This window comes from Nesoenas mayeri (genome assembly GCF_963082525.1).
Source record: "Nesoenas mayeri genome assembly, chromosome: 8".
NCBI classification, from domain to species: Eukaryota; Metazoa; Chordata; class Aves; order Columbiformes; family Columbidae; genus Nesoenas; species Nesoenas mayeri.
Genome location: NC_137554.1, coordinates 31,585,280 through 31,596,362, shown reverse-complemented (window position 1 = coordinate 31,596,362; position 11,083 = coordinate 31,585,280).

Genomic DNA, 11,083 nt, shown 5'->3' with positions numbered 1-11,083 from the left:
CCACCTTGCCACAGACACTCAGATCCCCTTCTCCATGCTGGCAAGTTGGGACGTGGCACTGAGACCCAGGGCACTGGGCAGGCCTCCCTGGGGGCTCTCTCCTGCCCTGTCCGGCACAGAGAGACCTTCTCTGCTTGGCCCCCATCCAGCCAGTACCAGGAATGGCCCTGTTACTGTTGCGCTTGTCAAGAAGCAATGGCCCTTATCTCCTGGAGCCTGTCTCCCTGCTTTCTGGGGCTTTCCATCCCCAGATACCTTTCTAAGAACTGGGGCTGCTGCCTGTGCTATTCAGAAGTAAGGAGTCGATTTAAAAAAAAAAATAACAAAAAACCCCAACCAAATATAAACACCGAAGGTGAGGTACACACGCATACACACACACACATGATACTTCTGGATCCAAAGCTACTCTACCAGTTGCTTTCATCACCGCACTTTAATTATAAGGGTGGAGCATTGCAATAAATTATTTCAGTAATCCAGTGGAACAACAACGATTCAAATCTTCCCTCTTTTACCAAGAATCCCTGCCCTGGTTTCCAGAGCACACGCTGGGTCGCTGCCCGGGGCCCGCGTGCCCGGCTGCTGGTGAGGGAGCACGTTTATAAATTCCATTCAGCAGGTCAAAACACACAGGCTGCAAAGTCCTTCCTTGGAACAAGTCACCTCCAAAGTGGCAAAGTCAAGAAGCATGCAGGCATCACCTGAGATCTCTCTTAGCCTGGCCCCCAGAGTAGCTTATTTAAGTCACTGCTTAATTCCATTATTTGTTTCTTGGCAAAATAATAATTAATAGCAAGGCAGTTCCTGCCCCAAACTTTTGTAGATAAGTGAGAGCAGATGCCACAGGAGACAAGCACTAATTCCACTTGATTTTCCCCTTTTCCAGGCATTTTTGGCGTCTGTACGCATGTGACGCTAGTTTATTTTAAGAGAGGCATCGCCAGCAGATCAGGTTCATTTTTGCAGCCAATATTTCTTGCAAATGTGGTATATTCCCCAGCAAACTCTTATTACTGATGCTGTGGTGGGAGGGCTGGCGTGGAGGGGTGCCACACCACGCCAGGCACTGCACCAACACAAGCGCTGCCAGCATTGACCTCACAGGGAGCCGGAGAGGGCGACGTGGGAAGGATTTGCCCTCTGTGAGCTATGGGGTGGGCACGGGGGGGTCCCTGCCAGCCCCTTGGCCACAGCACGGGTGACCTGCCCCAGCAGGAGCCTCCTCCAAGCCAAGAGGGAGACAAGCAGGAGCAGGGAGTGCGCACACAGCCCACTGTTGACAGAAGCCCATTTAGGAAACGTGGATTATCTCCCGTGCCACTACTGCAGGCTGTAAAGTCACTGTCATGCCAGGAGATCAAACGGCAACCCAGCAAGAGAGCAAACAGAGGGTGGGAAGGGCTGCGACGGCGAAAGAGGAAAGGGTTAATGGTTATCCCCACTCTCCTGCCATACCCAGCCTGGTCTCTCCAGCGTGGTCTCCTCCCTGCTGCTGCAGCACCCATGGGACAGGCGGGGTGCAACGCCCCACAGCACTGCTGGAGACAGTGTCAGTGCCCAGATTGCCTGGCAGAACCTCCAGGAGACCCAGGGGCTACTCCACAACTCACCAGGGACTGAAAAATACCTGCAGTGTGTTTCTTCCCATGCTCCGTCAGCTGGAGTGGGGAGCCTGGAGCAAAGCCAAGGACCCCTCAGCTAGGGCACATCCACCCCATCTCCAGTGGGAACCATGGAGCCCCTCTAACGCTGTCCACAGTATCACGGCCCAGAGAGCTTTGGTGGGAGGCAAAACCCAAGCGCCAAAAACTCTGCACCATGAGGAGGTACCTCGGGGACCCGTGTAGCAGGACACACCAGGCTGCTGTGATGCTCTAGGGTTACATCCCTGAGAGCAGAAAGCGGATCTATCTGTGTTTTCCTCTCTGTTCTCCCCTCTAAATGGGGCTGGCCTGCCTGGAGAAGGGTTCAGTAGCCCCCAGACCTGCCTGAAATCTCCAAACCCCCTTCCCCTCCTGAAAAGAAAAGAGGAACCGAAAATGAAATTAAAGCATAATTCAATCCGGAGTGGGTCCAGAGTAAAGTCATCTGCTCTTATCGTGTGCTGGCAGGCTCTTCCCGCTCTGCAACAAACACAATGTTATCAGGGCACAGAGGGCAGATTCGTTTGCACCGGCCGAGAGAGCTGCTGTGTCCGCCCTGCCTGCCCCGAGCCCGGGGAGCACTGGGGTGCACGACCAAGAACCAGGACTGCCAGGGACTCGGGGAGTCAGGCTGGGAGCTCAGCCCCAGGATGCGGTGCTCTGGCTGGGGGGCTGCATCCAGGCTCCCCATACAGCTCACCATCGGGAGGAGATGGGTCAGGTACCTCCCAGTGAATGTCATCATGGAGTAAATGCTGTGAAGGGACAGGGCTGCAGAGGGACAGGGATCGGGGTGACATCTTTGCGTACGGGAATGTACATGGCCCCATCTCCCATGGGTGCTCCCCACTGCCCGCCTGAGGAGGCTGCTGGCTGGCAGGTTTGCCAGGTCCCAGAGTGCCCGCCGAGCCGGCAGAGCTGGGCACCCTGAGCCCCGATGTGGAGGCAGCATGACACCCCCAGACCCCACACACAGTCCCAACCCCACTGCGCCGCCTGGACTGCATCCTGCTTTGATCTCTGCCTGCTGCCTGGCCGTGCCCTGGCGGCTGCGGGGCCAGCGCAGCCCTCTCCATCCTTCTTTATATACCCCTGTTATTTTTAACTCTGCCTACGCAAATCCCGAATCCGGAATGAGCAGCGGCCGGGGGCCAAGGGGAAATGGACATGGTGCAAATTTCCTGCCCTTTTTACCTCTCTTCCTCTATAACATACAGCAACGTTTTTCCTCACTGCTCAACTTTCACTGGTACAGGAAAGCTGAAAGCACCGAGCCCGGCATGGAGCCGCAGGGTCCTGCGCCACGATGGATGGGGTATCCCCCCGCTCGGTGGGGACATCACACCTGGAGCAGTGCCAAGGGACCTCCCGACCCGTAGCACATGTCACAGCCTCCATCAGCAGCACGAGGTGCTCGAGGTGTCCAGCCAGCCCTTGCAGCAGCGGCCTCACGTGCAAACGCGTGCGCTCACGTGCCAGCCCAGGGTCGCATCCTGGCCCGTGGTCCAGAGAGCCCCCCCGGCCCCAACCACAGCAGCCGAGTCTGGACTGCAGCCACAGGAGCTGCACGCTTTGGCTGCCACCAACAGCAGCACTGGAGAAGACCTGTTCCACCCCAACAGCTCATGGGGTAAAAGGAGGAATTGCTGTTTTCTGGTCCCCTGTGAGCGACAGCAAAGACTGAGATGAACATGAGATATTTGTCCAAACATCTCCTGGCTTAATCATTCAAGAAAAAGGCCCCAGTACTCAGTGCCACTAGATTGCACAGGGAGTTGAGCAGTCAGCATCATGATGCAGCTGGGTGGCACAAGGCATGTGTGCATTAGAGCCCTTCTCTTGCGTGTTGGGGTTTAATAGCTATGCATCACGTACAGGCAATTTGACTACAAAAGTTTTGAATAATCCAGGTAAAAATTTCTGCCACTCTCTTCTGTGCAGCCTCCACCCCTCTTCCCCAGTGATATTCTGAGGTATTCAGGCTCCAACGAATCCAGACACTCAGTGGATGGAGGAAAACTCCATTGCCCATGTGCACAGGCAGGGAAAGTGTGGATGCTGAGCCCCAAGCCAGTCAGCCCTTCTTCATGGGGCTCCATGCTGCTTCCCAGCCCAGGGAAGCCCCAGCTCCTTCTGGGGGCTGGGTGCCAGTGTGGCCATGGCACACATGGCACTGCCACCCCAATGGGTGGACAACTTTCTGGTGGGAGGTGTGGCACAGAGCTGAGTGAACAAGCTGCACCACGAGTCACCAGCACCTGTGGGGACACATCCCTGGTGTGAGGCAGCAGGGGACAGCCCAGGGGACACCAAGACAAGCAGTGGGTGCGAGCCAGGGAGCCATCCTGCTCTGCATGGAAGCTGTTTTCCAGAACACCTGCTTTTGTTCTTCCTCCCATGCAGCTATCTGCCCTCAGGTGTAAATCACACACCATAGAGCATTGCATGGAAAAGCCATCCCGACACTGTCCTGCACCCCCAGGACACGCAATGCACCAAGGCCACCCACTGGGGTGCAGGGCACTGGCCCCCAATCGCAGTCAGCCACACGCAGATGCTGCGGTGCAGTTGTGCTCATGCAGCCCACGAAAGTGCATCCTCCTGCCCACGACGCGTGTGGCAGTGTCCAGCAGGAGCAGCGGCTGCCTCGTGTCAGGAGCAAAGCTCTTTGCGCTGGCATTACATAAAGCTGCTTCATTCTACTCCAGGAAGTGGCATTTAATTACCCAGCCTCCCTGGTAGTAAATAGGTTTGCAACACATTACAAAAGGCTGGATTATTTTTTTTCCCCCAACCTTGCTCATGTGCTGAGCCAGTGAGCTCATCCCCCGGGAATACCGTCTCCAAAATAGATTCGCTCCCTTGTTGGAAATAATCAAATGGGAATCCAAGCTGGCTGAGCCCAAGCCCAATTCCTCCCTTTGTTCTGGGGCTCTGGCAGTGAAGGGGTTCGGAGCGGGGCGACAGGAACTCGCCTTCTCTTTAATTGACCTCTGATGATGAAACAATCAACCAAACAATTTAGAAATGTGCATCCAGTGAGGTCATCGGGAAAACTTCTCTGGGAAGGAGCCTGAGGAAAGGAAGGTGGTGGTAATCCACCTGCTCCAGCCGCCTTGGCAGGCGTCGCTGAGTGGCACAGTGTGGCATTGCACGGCTACCCAGTGCCCCTTGGGCCACCTTGCTGTGACTTCACGCCTGTGGCCGCCTTGCTGCAGTCAACACCAGGGAAGGGGGCAGTAGGACCAGTCCCAGCAGGCTGAGCTGAGCAGCGACAGGGGGTAAATGGCACTTCTTCCTATCCACCATGGTGCCAGCGCCACTGGCAGGGTCCCAGTGTTACCAGCCGCAGCCCATCCTTAGCTGCTGGGTACCCATTTATCCCATGCCAGCACCAAGTGGCAACTCTGTCCATCTCCATTCCCAACCACCCCAGACACACTGTGTGTGCTGCCGCCCCAGTGAGCATTTCTAGGACAGGATCTGCTATTCCAGGGTGCTGCAGAGGGAAAACCATCCCATCCCCACAAGGGCTGCCTCCCTGGGGATTTCCATCCCTGGCACCCTTTCCCCAGCTTTCCACAGCCTGGCGGGAGGGCAGCCACCCGGGAAGGGCTGGCACAGCTCCCTGGCCCCAGCTGTGCTGCCAGGGCTGCCCCGGCTTCCCCAGCTCAGACAGAGCAGGCTCTGGCTTGGCATGCAGCAGGGGCTAATTTTGGCCCAAAGGGTTTCCCTTCAGCAGACTGTGCTGCCAGCGTGGTTTTGAAGACAATCTTAGCTGGATTCTTCCTTCCCCGGCTGCCAGTGACCCGGAGCCAGGCTGGTGTGTTTGTGTTGTGTGTGTATGTGTGTGTGTATCTCCAAACCGCAACAAATATTTCATATTCGTTTTCTTTCTTTCCCTTTTTTTTTTTTCCCCCTCTGAGCCCTTGGCTGTGGTATTTAAATAGTAGGTGTGGTCCCGGTGCTGCGTGCCAAAACCAACACCAGCTCCGGAGCAGATAACCCTACGAGCAAATGCCGCAGCGAAACCACACCGAGCTGCCGGGACAGCCGCACCAGGATGGGCAGCGGTGCCGGCTATGGCCATGGCACAGCCCCGTGGGCAGGTGGCACTTGGGCACAGTGGCCGTGTGGCTCCTTGGTCCCCTACATGATGGCTGGTCCAGAAGGGCCAGGGTGGAGGGAAGAGGTGGTGGAGCAGTGTGTCCAGCTGCGGGGTCATGCACTTGCTGCTCGCTGTGTGCAGCTGAGAGCTGTTTGGGATGGACCCGGATGGTCTTTGGTTTTCTTTTCTTTTGTTTTGTTTTTTTAATAAATCAAGACAAACCATTTTTCTTAATTGCCTATTTTCCACATTTTAAGCAATCAAAATATTGTTTTTATTTAAAAAGCTAGTTTTGTCCCAAAAAAGTAGAGTGCAAGCGAGCAGTAGGAGAAACCTCTCCAGTGTTTTAAGAGCAGCTCACAAAGAAACTTTCTTACGCCCTGATGTTTTTCTCATCCAAGCCAAAAGCCCTGAAATATGGAGAACGTCATGTATTTCAGCATGAGTCACTCACAGAGAACCGGCTGTTTCACCTACACTGGTGGTGCTGGTGGTGCTGGTGTGCACTGGGGACAATGAGGACAGAGGGGCAGTGGAGGCAGAGGGTTCTCCTGTGTGTTCTTGGGCTGAGGATGGACAGACACAAACCTGGGCAAGCAGGAGAGGGATGAAGAAAGATTGCTGCAGACCCAAAGCCTGAATCCTGCCCTCCCTTTCACCAGGGCTGCAGCCATTTCTGGGGGTGGAGAGGGGTTGACTTGGAGCACCCATTATGCTTTGAAGTTTTGTGGCACGAGCAAAATCCCCAGGGAGCTCATAAGCTCATCTGCAGGCATTAGCGCACACATGTGTGTGGTGCTGGCCATGCCACAGCCAGCTGGGTGGCAGCCACAGCACCCTGGCTCGGGCAGACCCTGTGCCTGGTGTCCCCCAAGGCAGCAACCACATCTGAAAAGACCGAGGAAGATCCTTATCACAGCCTTCAGTCCCAGAGCATCCTGCGGGGGCTGGTGGGGCAGCAGGTTCCTCAGAGGGGAGGTTCTCATAAGGTCTTGCTCCTGAGGGACAAGGTTGCCATTTGCGAGTGGTGTGATAGAGGGACAGTCCCTCAGGGAGAGATTAGGGGGAAGCCTGAGCTTTCCCATTCCCAGCACACACATCCCGCTATTCTCCTGGCTCCCTGAGTGGCCCTGATGTATCAACCCTGGTTTGCTCCTGCCCCAAGCCCTAGGGGAAGCAGGCAGAAGGGGTACTGCCATCCTGCAAGCGTGGTCTCGAAGCAGAGACCACCGCCCTGGGGTGAAGGGTCCCTGGGATGCCCCAGATGCTGGGGGCGATGCCAGGAGACAGGGATGCTCCTCTCCACCTGCTCCAGGGCACCGTGCTGCCAGTGCTGGAGCCCAGCAACCTTCCCGGAGGACACACGGGGAGAAGCATCCCCTGAGCGGATAGTGCTTGGGGATGGCTGCAGGCTGCTTGTCCCAGCGCTGGGCTGGTGCACAGCCACGGCCAGGAGTACAGCGGGAGCAGCCAGCGCACCCCTCCCTGCCTCCTGGCCCCGCAGCGGCTGCGGCGCTGGAGCGGAGCCGGCCGGGCGTGCAGCGCTTCGCCAGCAGCACAAGGTGCACAGCGGGGCCAGGATCCACCCAGCCCGTGGCAGAGTAGGAGGGTCCTTGGCAGATGAGCTGCTGTTTTAAAATCCACAGCCGAGCCGGCTCCCTGCCCAACCTCAGCACGTGTTTGGTCTAGAGGCAAACAGCCTCCAGCACAAACCCAGCCTCTGGTAGCCTCCATTTTCCCGGCTCCATCTTCCCCGCTGCGCCTCAGTCCTGGTCCGTCGCTACCTCCCACGTGCCGGCGAGGGGCTCGGTGCAGCCGCGGCATCCTCTGGGTCCCCACGGACCACTCAGCACCCCTGGCACGTGTCCCAATGTGGAAAGGAAAATAAGGTTCGGATGTCACCTCCCCAGTCAGGAGAGGAAAAATCTTTCCAACAAAACACGTTTTTAATTCCTCATCAAGCATAGCTGGTGTTGGACACCCCAGCCCCCCAGATTCCCAGCCAAAAAGGGAATTTTCCACCTAAATCAAAGCAGAGCCGCGTGATTTTGCAGGGACAGACATGGAGGACATGCCCTGCGCACCTGCCTGCCTCCTTGTTTTGGAAAGCAGTGGTGACTGTGAACAAGTGACAACCCAGGACTTCAAAGTCCCCTGCTCCCCACCATGCCAGTTCAGCCCCTCCTGCTTCCCTGGTACCCTATGCACTGTGGGATGCAGGGGATACCTGGAGGGCCTTCCCAGGGCTGATGACCCCAAAGCAACCTCCTCTCACAGAGACATGACGTGAATGAGACCTGACTGAACTCGTGGCACAGGTGAGAGCAAGGAGGCTACATGGGCCATGCCCATGCCACAGAGAGGCCAGAATCTGGGCAAGAGAGAAGGGATCTTTGGGAGTTTGGGGCTGCAAGTCTATCCTGGTTCACTGCTGTCCTTCTTGCATAGCCCCACACCCCTCCTCCTCTGGGGCTGGGGCTGTTGAGGGGCAAGGAGGGTTTCTACAGGGCTGCAGCTGGGCTCTTTGGGGCTGTGAAGCTCTCCATGGGGCTGGGTCAGCCCCTGTGGGCCATGGGACTAGGGGATCTGTTGGGCTGTGTGTGGGGCTGCCCCCAGGGCAGTGGGTAAGGGTCCACACAGGGAGGGAGCCCAGCTCTGCTGCCCAGGCACTCCCTGTGCCAAAGACTTTTTGGACTCTGCCCTTCCAGGCTTACAGCCCAGGGGTGGGAGGTAAGGAGCCACGGGGTGGTGGGCAGCCCCCCCACACCATCCTGCCCAAGGCAGGGCTCAGATCAGCTTAGGGGACAAGTGTGGGGTGGCGTGTGGGATGGCACAAGGTGCCCAGGGCCAGTGGAGAAGCACTAGGACAGTGCTGAGAGGAGGAGGAAGGAAAGCCCTCTTCACTGCCCTGGGGTTGGGGTCTGCCACTTCCCAGCAGGGACAGTGGCCCAGCCTTGCTCTGAGTCTTTGTGTGGATTTAGGGAGCTGAGGTGCTCCTAAAGTCACCCAAATCCAGGTCTGACCCAGGAACTCTGCCCCAGTTCAGCCAGCGCAAATGGGGTCCCAGCAGGCATAGGGGCTCAGGGGACACCGGGGCTTGGAGGACACTGGAGGACTCCGGCTGTGCCCAGTCACCTCCCCCGGACCACCACTGCCCAGGGTGGGGAATAGCCTCCCCCAGCCCCTTTGCACCTCCCCATTAGCCCAATCTGATGCACTTCAAAGCCGGGAGGTAGCTGAGCTCCAGGCTCCCGGGCAGGAGCAGCCTGCCCTCGGGACATTAGTGGCAGGCACGGGGACATGCGGGCAGCCCGGGATGGTGGTGGGGATGGTGGGGGATTTCTCCGGGAATCTGCACTTCCCATAAAGGGGCTGGTTCCGGGAAGGCATTGAGGCTGTGATGCCTGCACCTGAGGCATCAATGGGACAATTATGGGGCCACTCAAGCTGCCTGGGAACCTTTTTGTCCCCAGCCAGGTCTGCTTCCACCCGAAGGTGATTTGGGGATTCTTCTCCTCTCCAAGTCCACAATTGCAGGGTCATTTGCATCTAAAATGGGAGCTGGACCCTTTAGCAGCTTGTCTGCTCCTGATAGCAGGGGCTGGCTGCCTGCTCAGGCACTAAACCCGCTAACGCAATCAGCGGAGCCAGAGGCTTCTGCATATCAAAGGTCCCCGGGCCCTCTTATAGCAGCTTCCCGGCCACAAACCTCCCCTCGGCCACCTTTCATCACTGCCAGGGTGGCTGTCACGCTGCTCCCTGGCTGCGGGGAAGCCCAAGGAAGAGGGATGGAGAAGGGCCACCAGCCCTCCCCAGGTGCCAGGATGGAGCCACTGCTGCGCTCTTGCCTGCACCCCTCTCCAGCACCCCACTGCTGAGGTTTCCTCCCCTGCAGGGCTGCATGGAGGAGTTTTGTCTCCATGCAGGTCGTGGAGAAACGTGGCCGTGGGCAGGCCGAGGAGGGGGCTGCAGCCCCCACCACCTGCACAGGAGAGCTGTGGGGCCAACACAGGGCAAGAACACCCACAACCACAGTGACTCACATGTGGGGTTACTAACAACATCCCAAAGGAAACTGGCTGGGGCAGCCCTGGCCCACATTCCCCGCTCCAGGGAGTGGTACTGTTCTCATCCCTCTGCGAGGTGTTCCTAGGGAAAGGACTGGCAGCCCTGGTGCCACGTATTGGCAGGGCAAGCACCACTTGACACCCGCCTAACGGGGCACCAGGTACTGGAGGCTGGGTTGGGTGGCCTGGCTGTGGCTGCTGCATCCCCCAAGGGGTGCTTGCAGATTGACCATCATCTCCTCTTAGGAAAGTTCTTTCCTCCTTGCCCATCCTCCCTGCATCCCGCAGGGCCTCCCCAGAGCACCTGCCATGGGTGTGGAGAGGACACTGCCCCACAGCTCAAGGTGGCATCACGCTGCACCTGCAGGTGAGACAGACCTGAGCCACCTCTGCATCCAGAGGGATGCACTGAGTGCTCCCACACCACAGGCTGGTGGCCCTACGCCTCCTGCTCAGGAGGACCCTAGAGCCACCTCAGGTCACCGCATAATCCTTGCCATAGGCAGGTGATGGAGACCAAGCCCTTTCTGGATGGGGTCCTGGCTGTAGCTCTCCTAGTCTCCATCTACAGCAGTGTTGCAGGTCTGCTGAAGGGATGGCACGGTGCTCCTGGAGGGACACAAGGACACCTACACAGTGGCACGGGGTACTGCCTGCACTGGCTTGGCGCCGTCTGGGGTGCTGGCCCACGGCTCCCAGCCGGCAGTTACCTCTCATAGCAAACACAGCTGCCTCTCCATCCTTCTTCCTAACCTGCCGGTGGTGCCAGCATCAGTGCCAGTGACTGTTGCCATATGGTGCTGGTGTGTACACAGCGTCTGGGTATGTACAGTACAGCAGGAGTGCTTGCACCAGTGGGCTGCCTGGCCTCAAGGGGACCCAGCACCCCCCAACCCTCTGCATCCTTTTGCAAGGAACAGAGTGTGGTACCTCAGGTACCTACACAAGTGATGGGCCTACACAAGTGCCAGGAGCCCCCCAGATGCTGGAGAAGGTGCCCTTGGGTCAGGGAAGCGGGTTTTGCTGTGCCTGTTGGCTGCTTGGTGCTGCCCAAGTGTGACCGGCAAGTGCAGCGGGATGCTGGGTGGCTGTGGCGGTCCCACCCTGGCAGGGAAAGCCAGCGGTGACTCACTGCCCTCACCGGCCCAGCCTGCTGAACGACTCCTCCCGCACCCCATCCCATGGCTCCCGCTGGCCCCGTACCCTCCATACAGCAATGGCTGCAGGCCCAGATCCTGCAGGGCACTGAGAGGATGCTGGTG